We start from the raw sequence: 15,128 nt of genomic DNA, 5'->3' as shown, positions 1-15,128 counted from the left end.
ATTTTTTGTTAATTGTTCAGTAATTACTTCTGAATGCTGGAGAAAGCAAAAAGCTGAAGACAAACAAGCCCCCACAGAGTTAGAAAACATCCCTGCTGTAACACAGACTCAAACAGGTTGAGTCTGCAGCCAAAAGAGTTCCCAGGAGAGGGAGCAGAGCTTGCTGCTACAAGAAAAGGGTCAGCTGGTTTCTGAAGCAACCAAGAAGCCTGTGGATGCATGAAAAGAGGTAACGCCTGAGACAAACTTGGAGAAAATTGCACTAGGGAAAGTGTGCCCATAGGAGCAGGAATGAGCAAGCTGTGCACTAGCAGGCCACCACGTGCAAGCACAGGATGACTGAGACACAACTGTCCAGTTGTAAACTCAACAGCTTCAGGGTAGGGTTGCCGCTGGTCCCACACACTGGGTTGCAGCTCCACAGCTTTTTAAAATCAGAACAGTTTGACTTGGTTTAGGTTAATCTAACCCTTTGTCCTTGTAAACTAACCAGCAAACCTAACTCCTCTTGTTACCGCTGTTTTCTATCATATTTTTCTACTGAATGCTTCTTGGACTGGTATCTGAACAGCTTCACACTGCACTTTGTGCTCACTGACATCTTATATTTTTACAACATTCATATACTTGGGAGTCAACAGCAAGGAAAGAGAGCTAGGTCCTCATAAAACTGTGAATAATGAGGACGCTCCTGTAATTAACTTTGTTCACTGCAGTTTTTGGTTTATAATGGAATAATCCGCTCCACTTTATTGTCATAACAACATGTTAATATGTTCCTATGTCCTGGTTCCACTGAGGTAATCTCCATTTTTAGCCTGATTATTTACAGTCTCTGGAATACCATTTTGGATACCACTGAAATCCCACTTTTCTGTACAGAGCAGTAAGTGGATGGGGTGTGCACTTTGGTGGGTAGCATTCAAAATGTTTTAAAGACTTTGTGAACTATTTGTGAACTATTATCAAAGCTACTCTGGTTCACTGTAGATACTGATTTAATTTTGATGCTAAGCTCAACTCAGACACCAAACTCCAGAAAATATCCTCTGAGTTTTTCTGTCACCACAAGTCACAAGTCAATAAAAGAAATGCAACCTCAAAATTAAAAAGTAAGAAAGACAGCTGTACAAGATTTTATAGCAACAACCTAAAAAGTGTAATTTCCACAAACAAATGGCTTTCTTTTTCTGTAGACTGAACAAGAGAGCCAATCATTTGTCTGAAAATAAAAACCCCTCAATTCAAGACTTCATAAAGATTTTAAAATCTTAATAACAATAAACACCAAGGTTTTAAGTTTTGTGTACTTGCAATACCTGTGCCTCTGCACATATCTACCAATATGGCTTTGGCCAACTTATCTTTCCTCCTTTATTTTTCCCCCCTCAACAAAATTCTCAGGTAAATATCCAATACATATCCATAGCTATTTTAATATAAATTTGTTTTTAAAAGCATTCATGGTAGCTAATTGCTGAGCACAGAAGATCTGAGCAACAGTTTTGTTTGTCAGAGTTAACACTAACATTATGTCAAGTAGAACCCAACATTACAGCCTTTTGCAGTATTTGTTAGAACAGTACTCTCCAGTGTATGAATAAGGAATCTGAAACTGTCTGTGTTTACTTCTTGAATAAACTCTGCCCTTTATGCCATTAATTTGATTGTGAACTATGGGAAGAGATAGCAAGTCCTTACCCATGTGAACCACGACCTGTTCAGCACAGAGGAAGCACACAGTCTGACACAAACACCACTGATGGCAGGTCCTCAAGCAAGGACAATGCCGATGGGGCAGGCTGCAGCCAGCTCCTCAGCCACCATCTCTGCCCTTGGGGGATCCCAGTTGGGGATCAGTACTCAGGTACTTCACTTAGAAGCTGCACTGGTCTCACTGTGCTTAATAACTACCAACTGACCTGCTCCTCCAAAAGGGTATCTAATCCTGGCTTGTCTTTGTTTCCACCAAACTCCTAGGTAAAAATAAATAAATGAATAAAAATCAGCAATTCAATTAGGAACTGTGCAAAACAAAAGGTTACTTTTATTTTCTGCTGGTAAAGTTCACAGATTACTCAAATTAAACTACAGCACTGCTGAGCATTTTCATCTCCCACAAGCTTCAAACAGCTCCAGGAGCTCTTAGCAACTATCAAAAAGTAAGCCTAGTATGAGCACATACCTGAATTAGGCAAACATTTCCTTTCTTGTTCATGTTTCTCAGTTCTACAGGCACATTGACTTTTATAATGGCATTTTAGACACATTGGGAAAGTATGTAATCTATTACATAGCCATAAATAAAGCTAGGAAATTACACTGATTTTCTGATCTTCTAAAGAATTAAGAGGGATATGAGTGTCCCAGCTTGCAAAATCAATTCACATACGCAACTTGTTTATCAGTCAAAACTTTTTACATTTAAATTTCAAATTAAATGAACTGCTATCACAAATGTTGTTGTGATCTTCCTGCAACAGATCTAGCAAGGAACTAAAATAAGAGGAAGGTAAAAAATCAGAAAGTGAAGCATCTGCGATGAGAAGGACAAATATTGTTTAAATTGGAAGCAAAGGAAGTTGCGTTTATGCCAATACAGAGTTTGTATTATTTAATGCTTTTCCACAGCTGGGTAGCTATGCTAAGTAGTATTTCTGCTGGCTCTCTGCTATGCTTGTATTAGAAACTGCTCCACAGATATAAGAAACAGAGCCACAACAGCAGGAGTAATATGCATTGTGCTCCTATACTATTCATTCAGTTGCAGAGCCATAATAGTTGCTATGTCACCACTAATTCTGTTTTCTGGTCAGCTTCTTTATGTTATGGCTGAGACTGTACTTATTTATTTTTTGTGACTTGGTAAGGTAGATAATACTTCACATAGGTCTCTTGCTCATACACATACAAGCAGAGAACAACCGGGCTTTGAAAATATCACTGTTGTTTTCTCAGAGTGCAAATGACTGAAATGCAATTCATGACCACTGTAAGGTGCAGGCAAAGTGGTGACAGAGAGGTTCCACTAGGTAAAACGCAGCCCAAATAAAATTCAGAAAGGTTTAACATACTCATTGCAGATGACAAGGATCCTGAAAAATTGCTCTACCGAGTGTGGGTGGTATGCAGACACTTCAGTGTACTAAATCAGAGCTGGGATTTGGTTTGAATTAATGTCGTCCTACCACCACTCCTGCATTGCTCATGCTGCCAGAGCCAAGACAAAATGTCTGTCGACAGCCTCAAGAAGCCAGAAAGAGCTCAGTAGCTGCTGGCCACCAGTAGGGTGGGAGGTTTCCCTCTCCACAGCAATGCCCTGTAGGAACACAAATGTGAATAAGGGATAAGTAGGTTGTTTGCAGGCAACACGCAATGTATCTGTACAAGCACGGTCCAGGACCTCAATGAATTTACAGGTCAATCTTCCATTTCAAGACCCCCTTTGGTTCCACCTGGGTGGCTTTCTAACAAGTCTTAGTGTATCAGCTGCATAGTTAAGTCTCACTAGCATGGGAGACTAGCACCATGACATAACCTCACTATTAGAATAATCCATTTCTTGTTCTTTTGTATCTCTTCTACATGGAAAAAGCACAAGATTAAATAAAAACACAAGGTCAAATTAATTCTGGTGCCTATCTTCATTTTAATTTGTTGTATAAGAATTGTGAACGTGATGTGTTGATGGAGAGATATGAACAAAGGAATAGAATGGGTAGAAATAAGATCTGAAATCAATCAGTATGTGATTCAGCTTGTATTTGTGCTTGTTAACGGCCACAGTAATGTGGCAGGTTTTAAACAGTTTCTGCTCTGTTTTAGAGACCTGGAAAACATCATCATTGGAATCAACTTTGATGGACTTAATACTAGGACACAACATTTTTGAGGGGAGTTGATGTGAGTTGTGTTGCTTTCTGTGCACTAGCGCTCATGTAGGACACAAAAGACTCTGATCTATCTTAGTATAATATTCTCCAGTCATACCTTTTACAGTTTATTTGTAGAAGGCTGATTCCTATGCACTAAATCTTAAGCAGAAAAGAAAGAAGCTTGAATTTGTTCCGTCAGACATCTGATAAATATCTCATAAAGCCATATTCCCCAAACACTTTGTCCTACCTGCTACCTTCCTCTGCCCTATAACTCTGTTTGAGGGGTTCTTTTTTTTTTTTTTCTTTGCCAGGGGAGTGGAATATAGGAGGGAGGGAGAAATAATTTTTTGAAGACACAGTTGCACCTGCTGTAAATTCAATATGCTTATAGAGAGAGACTAAACTAAATCCTCTTTACCTGCTATTTTTCCTAGGTTACATCCATGCTCCTTGCAGCATGAGATGTATTTTCAGCTCGAAGGATCCAGATACCATTCTCCGAATTTCCAGAGGTGCTCAGTGTTGATTTGGCAGTGTTTCCTTTAAAAGCAAACTTCCACTTGCCATCAGTGTGGATGGGTAAGCTATTACTAAATGCTTGTTAATGCACCCTTAGCACACCAAATGTAAAATTACTTCTTTTCTGTTTTCTTTCACAGTTCTTAGCCACTCTTGCTCTTCTGCTTATCTGTGGTCATGCATATGGGCCTCATATCTTCAGAAATGGGTCACTTTTCTCAATCCTAGCCACTGCTGTTTGACTTAATGTAAGATCCAAGCAGTTTACATTTGTTTCCCTTTCTTACCTTCATCACATTTTTGTCCTCGCAATGAGCTTCACAAAATAACTTACCTAGCTGTGCCATATAAAGTGTATTCCCTCTGAAGCCACATTGGTAACTTTTATCAGAGCACACTTCCCCATATATTTTGTGATCTGAGCTCTTAAAATCTCCAGGAACTTGCCTGCAACCAAAGTCAAATTTAGTAGCCTATTATTTCCTATTACTGTAGTGCTTCTTTCATAGACTAAGATAATGTTAGTTTCCTTCATGCCACTTATATCCCTCTGTCTCCCTACAGAACTATTAAATATCGTAATTCATTCAGTATTCTCCTACGGTGGCAAAACCCAGCACACTGCTATCCCTCCCACTTGTCAAAGACAGCACAGCAAACAACTAATCTGAGATCATGGATTCTAAATTTTATAGATATGGCCTTTTTCTTGATGTCCCAAAATAACACAGGCCTCTTACAGGTTTTCTCGGGATTCCATTTAAGCTAAATAAGAGTGTTTTAGAAATAGACACAATATACACTCTAGGTATGAAGAATTTCCACCGACAGGAAATCCATTATGACATACATGAACTGCTTTTTTTTTTTTAATATTATTACTATTTGAATTTGGCTAACTTCGGTTTGGTCATGTAGGCTGTGATCAAGTCAACCCTAAACTTTCCTCCAGCGTAGCTAAACAGACGCTTGCACATGTGGCTCATTTCTGAACCTATTTCCCTTTTTACATCCTTTCTGGGTGGCATCGCTCAGTAGGGGACATGTCCTCCATCACAGCAGGGCTCACAGAGGGGCAGTGCCACCACCCTGCTCTCACCCTGACTTCTGCTGCATAAGCACAGAGGTATGGCACAGCATCGCTTTCGGAGTTCACATTACAGAGTATTCATCACTATTCCTGAGCCCCTGCCAGCAATTCAAGCCAAAAGAAAGTGAATAAAAAATCCATTAATTCAGTAACCAATCCTTCTTGCTGGGTTTTTCTTTTAGGCTTCCACTATAGGTTTACACAATCCAGTAAAACCTTCCTTCCTACCAGCAAGAGACCACCTTTCCATTTAAAGAAAGTTTCAGTAAATAATGTTAATACTATAGTGCTATTAGTAATTATTGATGCCTATTACCCTGATGCCACTTGGCTCTGGTTAATGTAAGCTTTTACCATTTACACAGATGAAGGCAGGATCAGGGTCTTCCTCGTGTAACCCCGGTCCAGCATCACAGTACACTCATTTATATGGCAGACCTGTTTAAACAGGTGGCAAATACAGTTCCAAAGCTCAGGAATAGATACTGTATCGCACCATTTTTACCCAAAGTTTATATAAACCTCCAAAGTCTGTATACTTATGTTTAAGGCATCCTATATTACGTGGCAAGACTTTTTGGATTCTTAGAGACCTATTCCTGCCAAACCTAAAGTTCAGAAGTACACGAAAATGTTTAGGAGCACGTACACCAACTCACACACATAATGCTGTAAGCTACATTTTCAGTTAAAAGATTTTACTTAAAACAGTGGAGTGTGGACTTGAGGGGGGCAGGTTTTCTTTGTGGAGCCCAGAGGATGGCACAACTGCTCAGTGAGAAGTAACCTGCTCTAGCACTTCTCAGGTACTTGTGCAGGGGATGCTCAAGGTTTTCTGTCCCCTATGGCAGAGGGACGGTGCAGGTAGCCCTATCTGGCCAGCCAGATGTTCAGAGGTAAAGCACAGGAAAAGGGGAACCTGAATGAGAGATAATTTACAAAGTGCTGGCTTTGAAGCACGCTCCTCAGGAGGGTATGGGAAGTACAAAGACCTTTGTACCTAACCTGTTCTCTCCAGCTCCGTAATGTCAGTATGAGGATTTCTAAGTTCAAAAACCAGTCTGCCAATCCTGAGTCAATCTTGAAATGCTGGGACTTTTTCAGACCAAAAAATGTATAAATAAACTGAAAATAAAGCAAAGCCTTCATGGGCAAAACCACAGACAACGTCTCAATCCTTCCCTGCTTATTTTAACCCTAGCAAATCTAGACAGTACTTTCCATAGCCAAAAGAGAATGAAGAAGTATTAAATTAACCATTAGCTTCAATTTATGACAAATCCTTTACTGAACTTTAATACTTTACGCAAAGAGAGAGATGTTTGCTCATGGGCTTTATGTGCATGTGTCTTTTGTTTTTTTTTTAATTAGTGGCTGTTTTTGCTAACTCACATGCCTGCTAGGAAGCCTGGCTTTTACCCATCTTTCTCCTCAAGCACAACCACCGTAACAGGCGTCACACAATCAACTGCAATGGATCTGATCCTTAAAATAACATTTGAGAAAGCAGGTGTCTTCCGGCGAGACTAGCGCTCCACAGATGGGCGAGACGATTAAGTGTAACAGGACGTGCTATCTTGCACCACAGAAACCGTACAGACAGATTGATAATTGTGCTGTTCTCATGAGAAAAGCAAGGTCATTATTAAATGGATGAAAACTGTTGTTCATAAACGACATACGTACAAATGTAAACCCTTTTTTTACTGCCACGCTAAATTTATCATGAAACAATTGTCAGTAAGAGATAGTTCGTTCTCCCTCCACCACCACAAAGCCATTTAAAGCAGGTATGTTCATCACTGGTGTGTTAATTCAAAACTATATATACATATATATATACACTCAAAGAGTGATCAAAATATTCCTCCTCCTCAATTCCTTTGCAATAGTCCCTGAGTCCAACTGGAATCCCTTGCATGCCAGTGCAACATAGCTACTTACTGCATGAGGAGCTGGGAGCAATGTCTCCCAGCATAAAATGTGGGGTGCTTAATACCTTTCCTTATAAAAGAGAGACAGAGTGACAAAATTTTTCCTCCTGCAGAAATCTGCATACAGCTATTGCTTGCAGTAGCCCTATGATACCTGGTTTGAAGAAAAACACTTTTACTTTCTCCCATAAAATGTCCTTGTGGTTTGTTCGGACAGCAACTGAAAAAATAACAATAAATAATAATAATAATAATAATAATAAAGAAACCTTCTCTCTTCTGTCTTCCATTTTTGAAGAATAGCAGCAACAAACAAGCACCTCAATTTTGCTGGAAATGCCAAGAAGCTGCTGCAGCACCTGAAAAAATCAAAATGTTGATGAAGAGGCTGGCTCTGCTACCCAGCTACAAGGTCTGTGCTGGCACTCCCAGAAACATGGGAAAACAGAAAAAAAAAAGACTGTACTAATCTTCCCTCACCCTGCTGAACATCACCAAAATGCAACATGTAACCCTTGCAGTCCTATCCATCACTGGGACAACAGGATTTCCTGCTGTCATTAATTTTTCACTCCAAGTGGTAGTAGTCTCTGCTGAAATGCTTAAGGAGATGGATGAGATTCCTATAGATGACAGGGAAAAGGGAACTCATAGATCCACACAGTACTTAGGGTTTAACTTTTTTTTTTTTTTTTTTTTTTAAACAAACCCAGAAAGTTCTGTTTTAAAACCAATGTTAAAACAATGTTTTCAGATTCAAGTATCAGGAAATATTAGTTCCAGTTGCTATGCATCTGGAAATGCATCCCCTTTCCCACAGGGACACACATACGAGGACTTGCTCTTGGACTTGCATTTCTCCACGGGAACGTGCCTCAGTCAATGTACAGACTGAGGAATGAAAATCAAAGCAGCAACTAAATCCCTCTTTGACAAAGGCCGTCTGGTTTTCAAATGTAAAATTAGCAAAGACATAAGTTCCTCAATTAACAAGAAAAAACAGGAACAATCATCAAAACACTGAAAGTCTGGGTGTTTTGAAGATTGTACTAGGCAAAGGGACTTGGGGAAAGGAAAAGATCCTAGGCATGGTGAGAAGACAGCAGCTCTCATTTATAGATCCATATGCGCTTGTCAAAACTTGCCTACCCCTCCTTCAGGCTTCCAGACAGCTACCTTCCCAGTCCTTGCTGTGCATTACACTTAATTCAGTGTTTTGTAATGAATTTAGGATACCGAATTGACAGTTTAGAGTTGGAACATATTTTCTTTCTCTACAAGACAGGAAAGGGAGAGGTACACGCAGTCTGGCTGACACAGCACTACATTCCCACCCTGAAAAGATCTTGATTAGCAGAAAACCATCCCCCATACCTTGCTCCCAATACGAGCTGATTATAGAGGCCTCAAAACTCGCAGGTGTCGAGTGTGCGGAGTGCTCCAATCCCTAAAAGGGAAGCTGAAGCAGACGCCCAAGACAGGATTGCCACACACTTGCCATGTACTCCTACTTCTTTCTGCAAGTATCCCTTACAAGCCACACCAGAGAACAGACAGCAGACTAGATGACCCGCAACTCTCACCCACCATGGCCATTCCTGTGTTTAAAATGGTTTCAGGTTGACCACGGCTAGTGGCTCTGTGCAGAGCTTTAAAGCTGACTTTCCATCACACGCTATTTGTCACATAAAATAATACTCTGTTGTAAAATATCTTAAGCTATCTAGACACACACACAGGAGAAAAAAAAAAAAAAATGACTGGCTTACTTATAATCACAAATATGTTGGTAAAGTAATAGGCAAAAATAAGAATAAAGTCAACTCATCATTGTTTTTATTCAAGGGTTCCTCTTCTCTAAGGAGAAATAGACCCCTCTCAACTGCCTGAGATTGCATCACTAAAACACTTACCTGTTTTCAATATTAGCCACGCAAACAGTGATTGTAGGGAACTTTCTCTTTTGAAACTAGATCTGAATTAATTTTTTATTCAACACCGATGTTGTGGGGAACTACAAGAAAGTATAACTTCTTTAAGCCCTAAGGAAACCTCTAACTTGATTTTATCATTCTATTTCTGCCTCTGTGGCTTCTCCCATAACACAATATGGGGAAATTTTTCTTTCTATGTGCTTTAAACTGGTACTGATAAGGACAGGGTCTGTCATGGGAAGAAAGGTAACTGCAAGGGAAATGAATTTTAGTTAGTTAGTAGTTAGTTGTGTATTTTAGTTAGCTATATAAAAAACAAATCCCCCAAAAGAGATGAATGGATAGAAACAGACTGACCTTGAAGTATTACATCATTATCCACTGTGATATCCAGTAGAAAAAAAAAAAATGTATATATTTTATGGGCACCTGGCTTATTATGCCTTACAAATTAAATCCTCATTTATCTATATGCACCAAACAGTACCTATTCATCGCCTTCACTTAAGAACACATTGCCCTTCTTTCTATTCTTGCTAATTTCCAGATGCTAATTAAATTTATACTCATAAATGTATCTGTTTAGCATGCATGACTAGATCATCCCTCCATATCCATTATCCATTGTATATTCCAACATGTTTACTTAATGCTTTTGTTTTGCTTTGTTTTGTTTGGATCTATTTCCATCAGTTTAAAGGAGTAAGCTTATGAATTTAAGTTTCCCATTTTGATTCTATGTGGCTGGACTGTCAGGCTTAGTGCTTTTGTAAACACCTTTCTCTCAACCTGCCGGGAAACAGAAATGTTTTTAGGTTATGGCAGAAGAATGAGAAAAAATACTCTGAAAGTCAGCATTTAAGGCCCTTTATGGGGCCTCTCCCCAAAGGCAGAGAATCTTTTCCTCCCCATCCCCTGCTCTTCTCCCACAGGGTGTGGTAGCATTTGCCCTTCCCTGTCCAGACTCAGCGCTGCGCAGCAGCCCGGCTGGCACTGTCTATCCCTACAGGTATTTCCTGAATTTCCCCAGCCACTATGGGGCTTTTAGGGGAGGGACAATGAAAGGCAAGTATTTACTCTTCCTTGTTTCCCAACTTCCAGTCTCAGAGCATGGTTTTCTCACCACACACTCCACTTTTTGGTATTTTGCCCTCTTCTGATGTCAGTTAAGGCCATTAACTTAGGTCTGAAAAATTGCAGTTGGGATTTGTTGCCATGAAGGACACTCACCCCATGAAAAACCCTGAGATTCTGACAATTGTTTCTATTTCAAAATAGGGTTAAAAAAGAATTAAGAAAAAGAAAAGAAACAACCTGGTTTTAACAGTAGAGAGCATTTTGAAAGAACCTGCAAGTGTTGTTCCTGCTCCCTCTCCCTTACTAAAATTTCCGTACTGAAATCTCTAATTTTGCCGTACTGAGTTAAATCAGCCTAGGGGGTTCAACTCAGTTTGACATTTCACAGCGCATGCTACCTATCAGCATGCTCCTACCCCATCTCCCTGAAGTTAAATCTTAGGCTTACCTTAGGCTCCTGAACATCTCCGGTCTGTCCCTTCCTGCGCTCAGTCCCCCGGCAGTACACACCACCAAAAACCCATGGCAGTGGCTTCCAGCATGACAATTTCAATCAGAGAGCTCCGTGCAGAACAGGAAAAGCACCTGGCCACAGGGTCTAGGTTCAGAGCAACACTGGTGCATGATACCCACAAATTTCCACTACCAGAGGTCCTTGCAGCTGCTCTGTGGGATACAGATAAAAGCTGACTTGATCCCAAAGCTACTCAATTTGATTGGCATCAAGCCTATTTTGAATTAGACCAATTCAGCTGAATGAGAAACAGAACCTGCCCTCCATTTTCTCTATAAAAAAATCTGACTATGCAAAACCTGCAATTTTCTATTGAGAAAATATAAACGAAAAATTCCCCGTGAGGAACCAGTAGACTTGAAAATGTGATGCTTACTCAGGGAAAACTCCAAGTTCTACTTTTAATGTACATCCCCCAAACTAACAAAATAGATCAATGCCCATAAACAATTAAAAAGATTTAAAAATATATATTTCACAGAGGATCGCTTGATTGATTTATTTAGCTTTTTAAGGGTTACAGAAATGGCCTAGTAGGAAGAAAAGAGCAAAGACAGCTCACGTCACTGGGGCTCATTTTACTGCCAGTAAAGAGGGGAGACTCCCACCCAGTGTAAGAAGCACCTAAGGCTTTATATGCTGCACAATGCAAAGGCAAACAATGCAGGCTGCTGGTTAGCTTACACGCCACCGACTCAATGATTTGCTTCGGCGTGGGATCTGCAGTGATATTTCATTCACTCTAACACAGACAATCATTATCTGCATGTGGGTGCTGAGAGGACAAGGTGTGAGCATGGAAATCAAGGTCAAGGAAGCAAGAAAAACTCCCTCATTTATCCCATAGAACAGTTATTCTATTCTGCAATAACTTGGGTTAACAAATAACGTAATAAAGATTGGCGTGCTGCCAGGATAACTGAATTGATTCCTACACTGCACAGCACAAATCTTTTGATCTCCCCATAAAGAATGGGAAATTATAGCCACAGTGGATACCTCACAGGAAAAGCAAATAAAAATGAAATGAACATTTCTAGCAGTTTTGACCTTGCTTTGGGGAATACTGCTTTAAATTTGGTTGCCCTGCCCACTTATTATTTCACGAGAAGACACAAGCAAGTCACAAAGACAGTTTTTAGTATTCTCTTTGATGAACTAGAAAACTGTATAGTCTTCTCCCACCCACTTTTTTTTTTTTTTTTTTTTTCCCTTTTTGGTTCATATCCTCAACAGAAAAGATTTTATCCAGGCTTTGATTTGATTTTCAAGATTTCTGGTGGGAAATTCTTACAGCAGATATTTTGCTTCCATTGGGGTTTATGGTGCTATTCTGTCTAATTATTTCTGGCATTTTGCCCATCAAATTGTGAGTTTCTTCAAAGGAACGAAATGACAGGAGGCCTCCTTTAGAGCAATCATGGACGGGGTTTGAATTTTGTTGTCTTGGAAACAAGCTAGTTCTTGTCATTGAATATATTCATAAAATAATGGTTGAAACATCACTGATAATAATGGGCTCTTTCCTTGTCAAAATTCATGTTCTGGGGACTTTACTGCAAGAGGCTCTGTCAAAGAGTTTTTGCACATGTTGAAGCTAATTTCAATGTGTCTGTGTAAAATCACCCATACAGATGATTGTGACCCCATGGCTCACACCGCACCTGTGGCCAGCTCTGCCCATGCAAGTGGACAGCAGGGATGGGGAAAGCCCCAGAACCCACATCCCAGCTGGTGAGGATGCATCGACCACGGCACCTTGGGCACCAGCTCACTGCCTCCCTGCAGCAGAGACCCCAAGGCACGTACCTCTCCAGCCCCCGTTTGTCTGTGCCAGATGGCTCTGAATCACGAGCCCGGCACCCAGCGAGGATAACTTTGTCTGTGTTGTGCCGATTAGGTAGAAAATATATTTTTCTCCCTGACGGCTGATATAAATCCCAAGGTTCAGGGTATTTACACTCTGTGCCAGGAGTCTTACCAGCTTCTCAGCAGGTGCTTCACTTTTCAAACAGATGGGTATTGATTGATGAGTAAAATCCAGAGACAGAGGTGCGGTTTTTGAGGAAGGCTATTCAAATCAGGACCCGCTATCACTCTTTGAGCTCCTGTATCAATCAATCCACCTTTGGTTTTGTTCTTTTTTTTTTCATATATATTTAAAACCAAGAAAAAAGACCCTGCGTCAAGCTGCTGCTGGCTTCTGAATCATGTGAATTAAGCTGGGAGCTACACGGGGCTTGACAACCTCATACTGCTCCCTGAAACTCCTTGTGTGTGCCTGTGCATGCGTGTGCATCCATGTGCACACACGTATCGGGGAGGAAGCTGTAAAAAGCCACCAGTGGGGACAAGTCATAAAAAGCTGCCATGCTGCCAACTTTTCCAAGAACCGTTTGGCTGGATATAGTAAACCTGAGGGACACTTGAAAAAATTAAAACTCTAAATTATTACTGGTGAGACTAGCCATAATGGATCTGCCGTGAGAATCTTACTAGCAGTTTTACAATTTTTTTCTGCTCTTCTCAAATCACTACATAATGATACTCAATACTCAAATGTCTAACAAGGCCATTTAACATAGCCTGCAGAAGAGGATTCTCCTGTGAAATTTTACTACAGCCTCTTTAGCACAAAGCTTTCTCAGATTATTAGTAATTTGCATTAGGTCTATTTAATTTTGAAGAGTGCCAGTTCAGTGACCACATGCATATTAGAGCTTAGCAAGTGCATGTGTCTAAAAAGTTACCAAAAGGTCACAGGAATTCTACAAGGCATTTGGGATTTTCAAATTTTCTCTTCATTGCAGCAAGCAAAACTAGCACGAACCCCTTCCTGAGGCCAAAACCTTTCACCTGAGGCACAGTGGGTGCAAGTATTAGCCATGTAATGTGCATGTCCCTGCTAGCAGCATCCTTTCTGCTACATATGAGATTCTTTTAGAACAATTTTCCAGTTTCACCTGTAAAAGAATAGCCTGATGACTGCAGAATTCTTTCCAGCAACTGAAGGGAAAACACAGTTCTTCTTGTAAGCAGTGGCAAACATCTAGAGGCACCCCTTTGCAGACAAGGAACATGTGGATAGCTGGCGTGACACGTACGCTGCTACAAAATTATGAGTCACTGGAGAAACTCTGTAGTGCTTGAAGACAATGCTGCCATAGCAATCAAAAAACAAAGGACAGCAAATAAAGATGACACAAAGAAATAACAGTTTTCTTTCAAGAAGTCTTTCCTACCTTCCTTTCCTTCCAAAACATACAGCTTCATGCTCTGAACACTCCCAAAGCATGCTACCAGCATAACACGCAAGGGAACAGATGTGACAAATCCCGGACATCACCTGGGCATTTTGGAAACCCCAGTTGCTTGATGCCTGTTTCAGCAGAAGAGCCACACCCTGCACTTAACTTTAAAGTCATGCCTCAGTGGATGTAAAAACCAGTCTCAGAGCCATGTAGCCTCCTAACACAAAAGCCGGGCAATGACCTGCTTCTTCCCACTGGTGAGACAGAAAAATGCCCTCACTATGTCTGCTCCCGTGTACCAAGGGCAAGTAAACTGTTCATAGCCTAAACATTTTATGAGTATATTTTTATGCTGTGACTATTTTACACACATGCAATATTTCAGACTCCTATCACAGCCACCCAAGCACCAGAAAAAATATGATTGTCCTGGCTCAGGAAAGCAGGATCTTGCCAACAAAATTAGCTCATCCTTGTGAGTCAGACACTCCAATCAAGACTGATAGAGACTACAGCAGGTCTGAGAGGGAAACGCATCCTTACAAGGACAGAGCATTGCTGGCTGTCCCACACCGAGACTCAAAAGGGATCCGTGTTATCCGCCGTGCCATTGTATTAGCGGAAGCATGGAGCATGGGAAGGTGAGGAGCAGACAGAGGGCGGGGGGGAACTCTCTGCAATCTGTTCTTCATAAGTCAATGATTATGAATCAGATATGTAATGAAGCAGTAATAGGAATGATGACTAAGTAAAGTAGCTAATAAAGCTAATTTATGTGAAGTCGAAATTTTTAGTACTGTGCATTAAAGCAAGCATGATGTTTCAGCATAGTAGGGGCAATGTTAGTGCTATATATACCAAGCATTTGCAATGCTTCAAGATGATAATACAACTAGATATGCTGAGCTTCTGCATTTCCGATTAAAAGCTT

The 15,128-nt window shown here is 40.5% G+C and overlaps 1 long non-coding RNA gene across 1 annotated transcript; it reads left to right on the top strand.

Moving 5' to 3' along the window:
- The first annotated feature begins 828 nt into the window (after positions 1-828).
- Positions 829-14,526, top strand: LOC311437642. The gene is made up of 5 exons (XR_014693603.1): positions 829-911; positions 3,826-3,903; positions 4,313-4,457; positions 12,581-12,747; positions 12,962-14,526. It is a non-coding gene; the product is annotated as an uncharacterized lncRNA (long non-coding RNA).
- The last annotated feature ends 602 nt before the right edge of the window (positions 14,527-15,128 follow it).

The sequence above is a fragment of the Aythya ferina genome, assembly GCF_964211825.1.
Source record: "Aythya ferina genome assembly, chromosome: 5".
Lineage (NCBI taxonomy): Eukaryota > Metazoa > Chordata > Aves > Anseriformes > Anatidae > Aythya > Aythya ferina.
The sequence above is the reverse complement of the archived record's forward strand: the minus strand, read 5'-3'. Positions and strand labels throughout refer to the sequence as shown.